Consider the following 15,537-nt stretch of genomic DNA (forward strand, 5'->3'; position numbering starts at 1 on the left):
TCAATGCCTCAGTGTGCAATTTCAGCCGTCGAAGTTTTCCTTTTCACCTATTTTGTGGTTAATATCCACCTTTTGTTCGCTCACGGACAGGCTAAACATGCTAAACTTTCGCGAAATTTATTAAATTTCGCACAACAGACCTGCCGGTGCGTATATGTTATAGTCGCGAACAACGTCAGCGTTTCGGCGTGGAGGATAATCTGAGGGTAACGTTAGTATTGGTACTACGTATGCAGAATTAAGTGATTATAGGTTAGTGAGGGCTGCCTATGGGTAAAGAAATAGTTTTCCACGTCTATACATTGCGGCTATGAAAGCATTACTTGAAGACAAAAACCATGTCGCGCAGGGCGCTCGGGTGACCAAGTTGGCGACAGAGCAAGATGCTACAGTAACGGATGCTCCAGCATGCGTAAATATAGGGGACCGTACTTGCGATGCGAAAGGGCATGAATTCACGATGTATGCGAACTGCTTTGAGGTGTTTTTCGAGGCATGCTGTGCACGTGCATCTAGAATTTTTATGGCATATGAACTGCGAACAAACGAGACAGAAACGGTAAACATTGGCTCAAAGTGAACCGGCTATTCCGAGCGATCCAGTCAACAAGAGAAACAAATGCAAAAATTATAGATTAGCGCTCATGTGCGAGGAATTGTCGTGTGGTCTGCATGTCTATCTCTTGCAGCTCAAATGTTTTTCTAGCTGTTGTAATTTTCGTGTCTTTTAGATCAACACCGCAACTTAAATTCAGTATTTCACATCACTCCGCTTGGAAAAAAAAAGCCCTCTTCTAAAGCGTGCAAGGGTTCACGCGCAAACTTAGCACGTATATCGAATGTACGCATGCTGTTTCATGCATTTATGCAAATTTTATGCTGGTTTGGTGCAAGCCATTTCTCAAAAAATCCCTCAGCACAGGCCCACTTTGAAGCATTGTGTAGCCACGCGCATTGTTCGGAAAGATACAAATGGGTGCGAAGTTTTCGAAATGCACAACTTTAAAAACTGCCGTCTTAATCCGGTTGCGTAAATTAAAATCATCTGCTGTCTGTAGGAAAATCCACAAAGCTTTGTAGGGCTGCTTATCGCTGGATCGACAGGGATGGAGCTATTGATGGAACCGGCGGGTGTTGCTAATAATTCAAGGACAAAATGTCAAATTTCAACATGCGAAATTTAACATATGTGGATGCGAAGCTTAGGGGCGTTTGAGCCAGTTGTTTTGTTAAAGCAGCTTTTGAGTTAGATGTTACGAACATTATACGCTGGAGCATTGCTATGGCGTTGTTGCTGGACGTTGTACGGGTTGGCAAAAAAATTACGCATGCTAAAGAGTTAAAAAAGAACAACTATTAACACGTTCGTATATCAGAATTTATGAAGTCAGCCAAGGTAGTTCGCTTTTTTTTGGTAATTAGGCCAATAAGCAACAAGACACAGTGAACCGAGATGAAGTGGCCGGCCTTAATGATTTGAAGGCGCATGGCGCTGTTCGAAGAATTCTGTGCGATTAAACCGAAACCGAGAATAAGTGGTTAAGTTATCTACTAAAACGCCTTTTTCTATTAGAGCACCGTGTGCACGAGATTTAGGCGCACGTTAAAGATCCCCAGGTGGTCAAAATTAATCCGGAGCCCTCCACTACAGCGTGCCTCATTGCCTGCGGTGCGTCAGCGAGCTAAACCCAACAATCAATCAATCAATTCTATTAGAGCAAGAAATAACATGAAACGCTGTGTTTAACGGTGGCGTAGAGTTAAAAACGCTAATTTAGACTATACCAAGTTCTGTCGTGTGACCGCGCGCCGGATTTTGGAAATGTAAAGGAAATGTGACGCGATGCTTTGCGAACACGCGCGCTACCCTCGTCTCGTCCATGATCCAAATCCTTTAGTTTCAGCCTCCCCTTTTGCCAATAAATAAAAAATCAAATCAAATCAAACCTTTTGAATGGCTCCTCAAGTCCACCCACCATATCCTCTTGATAACGCATACTCAATATATGTGCACCTATGCACAACCCACACAACTGCATCATGTATTTGAAAATCCCGAGAGTATTACGTCGCGGTGCTCACGTTACTCTGCCTTCATTGAAGACAACTTACTAAATGTTATTTGTTGCGCTTACAAGGAAAATACGGAGCGTGATGCCTATATCTGTGAGCTGTTCTTTAGTTTGAACCATATCGAGGCGTATATTTTACGTTCAAAGTGTAGAGCTTTATGTACGGGGCTGAAGTGGTATAGCCTTTCCAGGTATGTTACCAAACATGTTTTGCAAATCCATGCTCCCGGGGCTGTGGCCGCCGCAGAGGTAGATTCATAAGCTGGACAGAATGAGCGGTTTTGGTCCGAAGAATGCCTATTGTACGTGCTCACGCAACACCAGTTCTGCAGTTTGGTCGCCTAGCGAAATAAACGTGCCTTCCCGGGTATCGAATGCATCCGATTCTCGGAGCATATGAATTCGTGAATAGGCCACGGAGAATGAAATTCAGAAGGCAAGCCTGTGTCCTGTCAGTCACCGCAGCGAGGCCTCCACGCACCACTCATTCAGTGTTGTCCTATCCAGGACGGTGTCCTAGGAGGATACGGCAGCATTGCTACGGCGGACCTCTGCTTGTGCTATGTGTATACGGTGCATAAAATCGCTCGCTGCTGGACTTAATCCAAAAAATCAACTTTTTCACGCCAAAGCCATTCTCTCCAAATGTATGCATCTGATCGCTGTCCGCACTTTATCCCCCCTGGAAAAATGAATGCCAAAGAGAAATTGAACATTTTTGAGCAATTGAGCAGTACGAAGCAAGCAAGCTGGATTATATATGGAAGCTGCGTGGCACGGGATCCAATTGTTGCCTTCATGCTCGTGAAAACGCAATCTTGGAAAATAAAATTATGGCTTAAATGGTGTGGCTTTGCGATATCTCCACTTGACTTGGAAAGACACCTTGGAAGTACAGGAAGTATGAATCAGCCAGGCCTTATCTGCCGCTTAGTCGACATGACAACACGATGCTCAGATCATTACACGGAGCCTCGGTATAGGGAAGGTACGACGCATATATTTTAGTTCGACTGAGAGCCCACCATTTCATTTTGTCTCCATAAATAATGGGACACGCGGCAAGTAGTACATGAACGGCCCCTCACTGACGCCAGCTTTCTCGATGAGCACGACGTCTAAAGAATTGGCTTTTGTCTCTTCCGGAAGCATTTAAAATGTACCTGGATTGTGATATAACGTACGATTACCCGAAGCAGTTTTTTTAGCACTATCCCAACCACTGCTTTTTGTTCCACTACCAAAATCATTTGCTGGTGATGGTGCCTTGTTAAGCAGTTCCTTATACAATCACCCGACATGTATACCAAGAAGAAAAAACGGTATTTTTTCGCGGATTATCTTCAGTGTGTTTGTGTGTGTGTGTGTGTGTGTGTGGGGGGGGGGGGGGGGGGCAGGCACACTCAGATACACAGGTTCAGCTTTCAGCGCCCATCGCAATTCCTTCCGCAGTTTGTCAGTGTAGTGCAAAGTAATTTCATTCGGCCAATTCTGATCGCGAAAGCTCGCTCTTGTGCGCAGTTTTTACATACAAGACAACCTTGCGGTCCAGATCCACTACAGCACTACTATACACTCTTTTGACCAATACATGCAACCAAGAATGGAATTTCGGCGAATGACGATATCGAGAATACGATCCGACTAAACGTTCGGCCTACGCTGTGGCAGCACGCAATGCTCGCGTGACGTTCTGCAGTGCGCAATGCGACATTGCAAATCATGCATTGTTGCTTCAAACGGTATCGGCGCAAATCGCTTTGTTAGTGACATGATTGGGTCACTCGATTGCATTGTAGTGACGCCGTATTCACACGTTGTTTAGCACGCTAAGAGGGAAACTTTATTGACGATTCGGGGGGCTTGGTAGCATAGTTGGGGAAGAGGGATTGCTATTAAGTGCACATGCGGTTTAACACGTTGCGCTGTATAGCAGGCTTCAGAGCCATGGTATTCATAGTTCTGAGTACTATTCATAGTTCTGAAAATGTATTTTTACAATGCTCATATTCTATCCTGCTGTATACCCGAAATATCACGCATCTGCAATGATGTTAATAGGTTCCTGAATGGTCGGCCTTTTGAGCGAAAACGCTGAGGATGAACCAACAAAAAAAGCGCATAATCGCTTTTCAGTTTTGTCAGAATTACCAGCAGGTGTTCAATATATGAATGAGGAAGGCGAAAACTTTAAAGCGCTCTTTTTTCTTTTCGGAAATGACGCATGCCGTAACATTAATATTCGTTAAGATGGCCAATGTGGCACGGATACGTGCTGTATCTGACCACAAGCGCGGCTCAATCTGTCTTACGCGTTACTTTTTTAAGAAGGTCAAAATCGAGAGCGAGAAAGAATAAATTTTATTAACGGGATCAGCCAATGGTAATTCGTATGCAGCCCTACACTTTAAAGGGACCATGCAACACTCTTTTCAACTTTTCCGAAAATACTCATTGCTTTTCAGAACGTGGTTAAGAAACACAACCAATGCTTAGAATAGTGGGTCACAAAGTACCTCAGCCAGAAAATCACTGCTCTATGCCCATTAGATAACTTGGAAACTTGCTCAAAAGATTTTTCTCTCCTTCCCGATCTTGGCGTTCTTAGAGCACGAGAATCACGTCATTACAGCGGTGTAGCGGCTATTGGCCGGTTTTCTTTCAGTCGCAGCAATGAACGAATTCGATAGTCACTTTAAAAAAAGCCACAAAGGCAAAGCAGAAACGGAAGGCGGGTCCGCTGCAACGAGCAAATCACGCAGTGCCACCTCAGTGCTGGCGATAACTATAGCTTTCGAAGCGCTTCCAGACGTGAAGGAAAGAGTGAACGCGTTTATCGGAAGAGTTGCTGAGTCCGTTTAAGAAGTACCCGTCGGTCGTCTTCACCACAATGCTCCAAAACTACCAATGGAAGTGTCCTAGTGATTGACCGTGATTCGGTGATTGACGGAACCCAACTTACGATTTGACTAAAAAAAATGCATGTGCGCAGGGACAACGCGCAAGGCGTGAATGGCGTTTTACATTGTGCAATGTCCCTGCTGAGTTGTCATTGTGCATTTAAATTGAATGCCCGGCCACGTCATTCGTCGAATGCTCCGAAAGGACCACTTCGAGTGGCTATTCTGAAGCATTGTGGTGAAGGCGTACCACGGGGACTGCTAAAGCGTATAGTGGACATCGTCTTCCCGTGTATTACAGAGATCGGGCGCCTTCAGGGTGTCTTGATGAAGACACCCTGACTAGCTAGTCAGGGTTTCTTAATTCAGACGGCCATAACCAGACTCGGAAGGATGTGCTTTGAGCCGCGTATAGGATAATAGCATCAGACATTTCACGGCTGCACGTACATATGAACGTGCAGCGAAGAATAAATGCGGACAGCGAAGCTACTGCAACAAAAAAGGGCAAAAATAAAAACGCCGGTACGACCTAATAGAAATGCATCTTTTGGGAGCGTGGAAAGCAGGCAATCGTCACACATACGCACGCACAGAAGTGGCGCACCCCTACACCCTCGAGCACGGAAAGATGAGGAGCCCGTTCTCCCGTACTACCTTCGGGCCCGGACCGCACGAATTCGAGCGTGCAGGCACGGACTGTCCTTCCATGCGAGTGCGGAAAAGGAAGAAAAAGAAAAAGGGGGGGGGTGCTGAAGCGTGCACGGCTGGCTCCTTGGATGAGCTGCACGCCAGAGCCGCGGAAGAAGCTTCGCTCGGCGTCCAAGCGTGGCTAATACCCGCGTGCCGCTGCCGCGGCGGCGTGAGCAGCTCGGGGCGCGCGCGGTTTCATTAGGCGGGCCACACATAATCACATGCGGGGCGGAACAATCGGCACACTTACCTGGTTCCGCGCCGCCGCCGTCGCGCCGGCCGCACGACAACCCCGAGGGACGCATAAATTATGTGGGGGCGGCTCCGGCCGCCGGACACCTCGTCGTCGCGCCACGCCGCAGGTGCGCCGACGACGACGACGACGCGGCCGCCGCCGCGCCGCCGCTGCCGCCGTTCGCGTCTCGCAACGCGAGCGTCTAACCGACGCTGACGTTGCGTCGCTGGCGCTGTCCCTTCTACGATGAGCACGGAACATGAACACACAAAATGGTGATGAGTTGGTGTACTATGGATTAATCTTACAACAGCGCTAAACCGGCGAAGCACATAGAAGGAGCCGGCACAGGGCAGACGCTGATGTCAGGCATAGAAGAAAAGCGACTGTCCGGTCCCTGTTTCTTCGCGTGCTTCGTCGGTTTAGCCCTGTCTGCTATAAGACAAACACGTACGTACACGCCGAAAAAGAAAAGAGAATTGAAAGGAGCTCCTAACGCTTGCAGGCGCAAACTAACTCTACCACTCATGGTGCCGTAGAGTTGTCGCAATCAACACGTGTTTACGGCGAAATTCCGAGCCGTAGCTCCGAATTTGTGATGTCTGACAATGCGAAGTACGAAGTCCGGGGTTAGACTCTGAGCCGTATACGGGCTGCGTACCCATCGAAATGCAGCGGCTTTAACGACATTCTCGGTGCATGCAAATACGCCGCTCCTCGTGGTCCCAATGTTTAGCGGGTGCGATATGCGCTTCAAATGTTATTTTCCATTTTTTACAACAAGGCGTTCAGTGAAGCGATTGGTGGCGTGAAGGTCGCAAAATACTTTCCGCGTTGCGCATGGGTGAGATAGCCATCGCATGGGCTACGTAGCGCAATCAGAGAAGGTTTTACGATGCTGATCACGCTCAAGATGGAAAGTTGGACGAGTTATTATTTGATGGGGAGTCCACCGATCAGACTCGTCATCTTCGTTGGTGGTGAGCGAACTGTGGTTAGGCTCACCATCCGCGATGAGGCTTATCGATCATCATCGATAATGATAATCACGTAGTAAGGGGCTTATCATTCAACCAGACGTTCCGCGATGAGTCTGATACCCTGTTAGGCTGCAAAGGAAAACAAAAACATACCAACTCTCTTTCGGCGTCGTTGGTGCGATTGCTGCACGCCCTGCATCTTCGCGCCTCGGCGAGCATGCAAACGAGCGTGACCGTGTGCCGTTCGTCCACTTCAAGGAAGGCTGCTTGAGCAGTCTTGACAAAAAAAAAAAAAAAAAAAAAAAAGCCTGTCCACGCAAGGAAGCGAAGCAAGTCTGTTCCCGATCCATTTGAACGGAGGAACTTCATCGCCTTCGACTTGCAGACCACGGATGCATACGTCAGCATAGCGAAACTATAAACTCCAGTTTGATCTAGTTCTTCATTTGGAAAGTGTACGTGAATAGAAACCGTGTTAAGAAGGTGAGAGGCAGGCTGTAAATTGACTGTTTTATGCATGCAAATGCCGCCGCGTTAACAGACAGGTATAATTGAAGCTTCACGGTGACTGGAACACCTTATCTTTTAACGTTCAAATAGATCGTTATCGGTGATGTTTTGTGGTGGAAGATACGAGCAAATGCTTCTCTGTTCGCGTTTTTCGGAAAAAGGAACAATTCCTGCTGCAATTTAGACTATCTGAATGCGGTGAGTCAGGTTACTTTTCATCAATTCGGCTTCGTATATCTGACAATGCGCCGCGTCACGAAGACAGCTTTACACTGTTTTCTTTCTTTTTTCTCGATTGGTGCGTTGTGAGCTGCTGTAGGCACCGTGTTGGGGCGTGTTGCAACGCTGCAGCAACAAATCAGGTATCTTTTGACGCAAAATTCCACCCTTTAAGCTATTAGGTAGAACAGATTCTGAGAGAGCAGTGACTCAACAGCCATTTTCTCGAAATGAGCCCGCAACGTCACGTGGATTAGTTCTGTGCAATTGGCAGCCCACCGGCAAAAGCTACCGTCATATTATTGTGCGATTGCAGTAGTGCCTTAATGCACGACTAAATGCATTGATCTAACACGCTTGTCACGCTGTTTTGGACACCTCTTGAATGATTTACTTCACTGGTGAAGCGGGAAATTCGCAACTTTGTGAATACTCATACTCAGGTACAAGTTAACAACGGCAATACCTGATGTAGGGTATCACTCCGCCGAAGCGACGGACCCGGATGTCAACGCGCGCCCGCGCATCTTGAAACGAGATTGCGCTTAATGCGCAACATCGTATCCTTTTTCTCACCTAGATTTTTTTTTGTCGTCGCAGCAGGAATTGATAGCCACATTAGTGCGAAAAATTACAGAAACGACTCGTGTCACGCTCAAAATACTTGCAGCAAGACACACTTTTTGCGCCGCGCGGAGTAACAGCCGGCTGCGGTGATGAGGCGCAGGAGCAGCTTCCTCGTCTGTTTTAAGAGGGACTCACCTATTAACATTCCTATCGGACTTGCTACTTCATAGTACATATTCATGTTCCCAACGGCCCAGTTTGCTTATTTTAGACATATGTCCCTTCTGTACTGCAATAAAAAAAATAAAACTCTCGCTGTTGCTGATGATGATTGATATTGGTTTCCCCTTTGTAGCGGGGTGATGACGTGTCATCTTATCAAAATAGACTAATACGCCTATGTTTTATACTCTTAGTTTAATACTAGCGCTGCTTAGGGCAGGCACAAAAAACTTATTAGGCACGAAATACTTTTTTTCCCTGTTACTGGTGGTAACTGTCCGAGGCAATATTCCCCGCTCCGCTCGCATGGAAGACTGCTAGCGCCATCTAAGGAAAACTAGATAAACTAAAATGCATTTCTTATTTATTTTTTCATTTCAGTAAAGATGGGCTATCTTTCTCAAAGAGACAAACTAGGCCGTTAGGAACATTTAGATGGATCTGTAAAACTTTTCGTATTGGCGCACGATGCGTTTTAAGCTCGTGGGCCATTAAATTAGTAAGTCCCATAGGAACGTGATCAGGTTAGACCCCCTTAAGTTGTCCCCGAGTATAGGGAATACTTTTTTGTGTGCGTGAAAACTACGCCCTCCGGGGACGAAGTAGAGTTGCGCTGGTTCTTTCAGATGAAATCACCATGAATTTCGTCTTCAAAATCTCTTTAAGGCAACTAAAACACGCATTGTGAATGGCTACTGATCTTAAAGCTTTTTTCTCTCTCAGCGTGTCCGAAGTGCTCCAGATTAAGAATGCGGAGATTTACTATTAATTACATCCTTACTATAATTTCTTCATGCATATCTATCATGCAAGTACTCTTAATTTGTTTGCTCGGTGCATGCGGATAATTGTGGACTTTCGAGGCATCTGTTGCGTTGCGGTTGTGGCAATATTACAAACTTCAGCGATGAAATGCAAGCACGCTGACGGTGGCTGAAGCGGTGATGGTGGCGGACGTTAATTATATCACGAGATAACTCGTACTTTTATATTCTAGAATCTGTACGAGCGATGTACAGTCGGCAAGACGCTTGCCTATAACAGTGATTTCTACTTCAACTGACGATATCTGGAAAGTGCTGACAGATACTCTTCGAATAATTAAGTTTGGGCTACTGTAGACTTCCGAAGGGTGCACTAATTTTCTGTAACATTATTTCAAGCCGAAACCGGAAAGCCATGTTACAGACAAGCATTTTACCGACTGTAGTGCTAGGATGTACACAGCGTGCGGAAATCTCAGTGCTACAATAATACACAGTCAACCACCGATTTTTGGGGGAGGGGGCCTGCGAAAATGTGACAATAAGCCCCGAATGCACGGGTTTGAAAAAATTGACCCCATGATCCCTTAAAATAATGTGTAAATCATGGGGCAATTCAATAAGGTGCCATCCAATGTAAGCGTATACGAATTATCGGTCAGCGACCGCACGTTCATTCCGTACGTTCCTTTCATCGCACTTGTTATTTCGGAATACTCAAACAACGATACTTGCTTCTCACCAATAATCAGAAAAATCCTCTACTTTGTTTCCCACAGCCTCCAAAAATAGCTGTCGTGTTCACGTGGAACACGCTCACAAAATCCTTAAAAGGCACTATTTCGGGTCCCGCGCGCGTATACATCACCCACCGGCGCACGTGCGGCACGTCTTCGCGACGAACCCGGAGCGCTCGCGATCCCCTTTTCATCAAATCATCGCCTATACGACTGTGTACACATACACGCCCGTCGTATGCGGTGCTGCCGCGTGCAGGCCTACTTGGTCCGCCTTGTCAGCACCTACTTACTTTCGCGCTCACGATCCGCAACGGTGGGAGATATACATAGGCGTGCGCGGCGAAAATGTCGTCGCGCATGCGAATCGCGCTGCCGCCATTTCAGAGCGTGACGCGCGCGCAGGCTTCGTACGGCAATGCACACGACACGCATGCTTGCATGCCTTTGAAACATCGGTGGTGCGGGTTGCACGAGACGGGTAGTGGAGTCCGGTGCGGAGGGAGCAGGAACTGGACGATGCCGCGGCGTGCGTGGGGCGAACTCCCCCTGGGAGCGCGCTGGAGTGTGGCACTCTCGTAAAGTTCCCGCTTGGCGCTCGACGAGTGAGAAAAGTAAAAATATCCCCGTGTGAAGAGCGGCGTGGCCACGAGAGGAGGCTGCAGAAGGTTGCGACTATGGTGCCTTGGTGCCAGTGCCGCCGCTTCGAGGCACAGAGGCAGGTATTGGGAGAAATGTGCACGGTCCTTGCGTATAGTCCGTCAGGTGGGGTGTAAAAGTGGCGAAGAAGCAAGCAGCAGCGGCATGTTGTAAGGATTGTATCATGCAAGGGTTTATTGGCGTATTCATGGAGGAGTTACCACAGGACCGGGATAAGGGGAGAATCTTAAGAGAGGCCTTTGCCCTGCAGTGGGCGTAGACATGATGATGATGATGATGATGATGATTATAATGATGCAAGGAACAACGAGGGGAAGAAGGCAGCGCTTTCGTTATCGCCAGAGTTCTGAAATCGCCCGCTATGCAGCTTGAATGGTCCGCCGGTCAATGCTTCCGCGATCACCTTCAGATCGATCGTGACTGGTTACCCGTTCATAGGAGTGTGATGAGTGGGGAATGGGTGGTGGCGGTTGAAACACTTTAATGGGGCACACAAAATTTCTTATAACTGACAACCGGCAGTAGTAGACAACTTTATCTATCAGAGAAATTGGTGTGGTTCTTCCGTCCTAGCTTAATAAGTAACGACTTGGCGATCTCTGCCAGTAGTTGCTGGGCGTCCAGGTCAGCGCAGGTCACCAGATTCACTCACAGCTCGGGAATGGAGGGAGAGAGGTGAGAGGACTTGGTTGTGAGCACACCCGATGGTGGCGTGGGTTGGGGTGCCTGATTGAGAACAAAATTTACATTCTGCAGTATGGACCATGAGGGTTACAAAGTGGCTACCGATAGACGAGGAAGGCCATTAACTCGATGGAGGGATGAGAGCAGAAAATTGGGGGCCAAATAATGAAATATGGTATCACAAGACAGGAAGGTCTGGGGCGACATTGGAGGGGCTTCGGCGTGCAGTGGACACACACAAACAGACAGATGAAGGCGATGAAAACTACTTCGTCAGGACGCAAGCATTGCTCAGTCATGAGTCTTTTTTACTGGGTTACTGGGAAACGGGGAGGGGGGTAAGCGGCAACGGGGCAGCCAAAGAGGCGACAGCCGTGCCAGACAGTGCTTCCTTCGAAAACTGAACAAGAGTTAATGATTAATATAGGGCAGCCGCTAACTTCTGAAACACCAGAAAAGGAAAAACAACACGCAGTTTGCCTCTGTATTGCCCTCAACCACGAAGCCAATGTAGCCATCTCGCATCGCGGGGTTCGACGTTGGAGAAATTAAGCGAACTGAGTATGTATAGCCTACACATTTAATTAGAGTTGTGGAAAAGGTTCGCAATATTGCAAAGCGAAGCCTTGCCAAACTCCCGCAGAAAGTGCTATATTTTTTTCCTGCGATGTGTATATCCGCAGCCGGGGCTTTCCTTAAAGCGCCTTCTCAAAACTTGTGTCCCATGACGTCATACACATTGTTACACGCGGCAGGGGAAATGAGGCGAATGACGGTTGATAGTGAAGCGCTATATTGCCATGGCGGTGGCCATGGCCATGACAGCACCAAGACAGGCTACGCGCGACGCATTGCCTCTTCTTCCTTTGGGATTATATCTGCCGCTAAATGTGTAACAATAGGCCTCTTTTCTTTTGCGCGTTCAGACCAGCTCTGAGCAGCTCCAAGCAACCCAAAACTGCCCCCGCCATAGACGTTCAATGGGCAAATAAAATACGGAGCTGCTCAGAGTTGCTCTCAGCAGGCAAAAAAACACAAAATATTAACTCCACCGGCACATCCCGTCCACGTGAACTTCAGCTCCCCCACCGCGCTTGTAGTATTTATATATGCCTGTGATTTTAGCAGTCCGGCCTATTTTTAGGGGCGAAGCACCTTAGGGCCTCGCTGTGTCCGGGGCTTGGCGTCCGTGTACACAGTGTTGCGCATGCGCGAGGAGCATTGGATTGGATTGGATTGAAATGGATAGGATTTGGTAGAACTGAATTGATTTGTATCGGATTGAATTGCATTGGAATCGTATATACTGTACACACGCGTTGTCACTCATTTACATGCGCGAGTGGGCAATGCCACGGGTGATTTACGGTAAGAACGATCCCCAGTGCTTCGCCCAATTGTCATGATTCACTTCGTGGAGATGCGTGATTTGTTTGTTTCGTGAAATAAGAGTATGCAGTTTCTCTGCAGTTGTAGCTTGATACCTTCGCTTTGACTAAGTCCTGTTTTTTTTTTTTCTTCAAAATAAACACTGCCGGTGTGCAGACGCTCACGCGGCGCCAAACCTCTCCTTTTTAGCCGGTGGGGCCCCCACCTTATGTTGTCGCCCTTCGAGCGGCGAAATTTCGAGCTATCTTCATGCACCCTGTACACGCACGCGCGTGAAGCGGCTGCCGTTATAAACGAGTTTCATCAAACGCGCCATCGGCCCGATCGGATCTCGCGACGACGCCGCCCCTCGATCGGACACTTGTCACGCGGGCGTGAAGGCGCACAGCAGCGGGTCTGGCAGAGCTGCGGCCGCCGAGTGATGCATGTACACTCGCCGGCCCGATCAAGAGCGTCGTCGCCGCGTCGCCATTAATCGGCGAGAGGACTGTCGTCGGGCGACAGGTTGGAGGGGCGTCGCGCTGGGCTCGCCCGCGGGCACCATTAGGGCCGCTCATCAATATTCCATGAGTCACGGATCCGGGAGCGCGCCAGGGCCCTGTCGCGCTGTCCCCGCTCGCCAGCTTAAATGGGTGCGCGGGCCGTGAACGGCATTTTACAGACGCACACACCGCGCTTTGTACCGCCTATGCGACGAGCTGCTCAGGCGTGCCGCTGCTGCATGCACCGGGGCTGTTGTTGGCGCGCGAGCTTTCTTTCGGGCTGCTGGACTCGTGGGAAGAGAATGTTGCCAAGACGGTCCCGGAATGGGTACTGCAGCGTGCGTTCTTTCGAAGGACCCTCTGTCAGCTTGCAAGGTGTTCGTTGTGAAACGTGTTGATGGGCAAATTGGTACTCGGCTAAACAAGACGTATCAGCTCAGAAATTCAAGATTTGCAAAAACCTACAGAACAACGCTTCTCCTATGTTTGTGTAAGTCTTCGCCATGTTTTCGCCCGTTTGTGTCTTTAAAGAGCTCGTTGTGGTTGCTGTGAATGGCTAGAAACAAAGCAAAAAGGTGCACATAAAGTGGAATTAAAATAACAAAATGCGTTAGATGCGGAAAGAGGATCGATGCTGAAAATGAAATGGGAATTTTTCGCTGGACGCGGAAATAACAAAGAAGGGTACAAACTGCACGACAGACAGGAGCAAAGAAGTGCTCTCGCCGCTACTTTCCTTACAACACCATTAGGGCCTGCAGGAAAGCGCACCGCGCGCTGCGTGTGCGTAATTGTTTTGCACCAACATTTTGTCGCGCGTTATTTCTTCATGGGATGTAAACAAGGTAGTTCATGGTCTCCACGTTGCACGCCTTAATCAGATTGATCGGCGAGCGCAACAGCATCCAATGGGCCTTCTTGAAGCGAGATGCGACATAATTTTAGCTGCTTCCATCCATGTAGTTTGCGGTTGCCTGTATACGTACCGCACTCGCCCAAAGATGGCTCTGTTCGTGAAGAAAAGTGCACAGTGAAAAAAAAAATAAATAAAGAAATCAGAGCCTTTTTCTTAAGAGAGAGATGGTTAAAACGAGAAGCTTTCTCCTATGCAACCTGAAAGTCAAAGTCCAAAATCCACAAGGCTTCGACCGTGTCGGGATGGCGCATTCGGATAGACGTCGGCTTCATAGCGTGAGAGGGACCAAGGTCCGATTTCCACCACGCTTTCTTGAAGCGCTTGATGTGCCATCACTTATCATGATCGTCGTTTTATGGAATCCATTGTGTAAAGTTGGCTTTCCTGTAGTGAGTCTTACTCGGACGAACGACGCCATCAGTGAGGCACAGAAAGCTTCGCTTTCAAAGAAAATTGACTTAGAATTCATCCCCGTTGATTGCCTTTAGATGCGATGCTTTATTTGGCGTGGGAGAATACTCGGAGTAATCCACCTTCTCCATCCCCTTTACTTCAAAACGTTTATCATCATCATCACCCCCATCGCTGGCATAAACAGAAAAGGAATCCGCGATTCTACAAAAAAAAAAAAAGACCTGGCAGTGCGCGCGCGCGCGCGCGCGTGTGTGTGTGTGTGTGTGTGTGTGTGTGTGTGTGTGTGTGTGTGTGTGTGTGTGTGCGTGCGTGTGTGTGCGTGTGCGTGCGTGCGTGCGTGCGTGCGTGCGTGACGGGGAGGGGGGGGGGGGGGGGGGGCTTACGCTAACGGCAGCTGTAATAGACCGCTTGGCGTGAGATAACATATTGTCCGCCTGATACCGTAAAGTGCATGGGTGAAGTAGACAAAGCATGCTTACCATTGGAAAAGGTCCGTGAACACCTAGACATTTCGTAAGGTTCCTGAATGCGAAAGCATTATTGTCTGATTGAACGCCTAGACGTTTTACTTGCGCCGTATACGGTCTCGAGGGGCTTCGTCCTCATTCTGCTTGAGACGATTTACTTCGCGTCGCGCCTCTATATATATATTGTGCTTTCAAGTGCCTTCGATAGGTCTCCTACGTATTACGCCGCGTCTCGCTCCTGCCGCCGTGGATTGGTATAGTTGGCGACAATAGTGGATCTCATTACCTGTCTGTTCTCTCGCTTCATCTGCGGTGTGCTGGCGTAGACAGCCACCTTTCGCCACTGCCGAGTTAAGAGCGCGTGCTAAGGAACGCCTCGCATTATGGAACGTTTCAAAGAGGCGTGGTCAATGAGCCGTTTCGCTGTTAGAGACGCCAACGCCAATGCCCGCTTTTTTCGCTTATTGGGCCGTTTATGAAAATCGAAAATGAAAGTGGAAAAAGGAGGGGTCCCGAAGCAGAGCCCTGGGGCACACCACTGGCTGTCTTTTACTTAGTGAAGTGCCCCAGGGTATTGTTCTGTATTCTTTTTATAAAGCAAGACTGCAGTGCTACTGCAGTGCTAC

At 48.3% G+C, this 15,537-nt stretch overlaps 1 protein-coding gene and 1 long non-coding RNA gene across 5 annotated transcripts in view; one reads left to right on the plus strand and one right to left on the minus strand.

The window, feature by feature from the left end:
• LOC144145254 (zinc finger protein basonuclin-2-like) overlaps nucleotides 1-15,537 on the plus strand; it is a 327,806-nt gene that overhangs the window by 289,945 nt on the left and 22,324 nt on the right. The window lies entirely within an intron of this gene.
• The window catches only part of LOC144145255 (uncharacterized), a 175,446-nt gene that overhangs the window by 18,788 nt on the left and 141,121 nt on the right, over nucleotides 1-15,537 (minus strand). The gene's annotated exons all lie outside the window — the stretch shown is intronic.

This window comes from Haemaphysalis longicornis, unplaced genomic scaffold, assembly GCF_048455015.1.
Source record: "Haemaphysalis longicornis isolate Haplotype H1 unplaced genomic scaffold, Haemaphysalis longicornis Haplotype H1 scaffold_7, whole genome shotgun sequence".
NCBI classification, from domain to species: Eukaryota; Metazoa; Arthropoda; class Arachnida; order Ixodida; family Ixodidae; genus Haemaphysalis; species Haemaphysalis longicornis.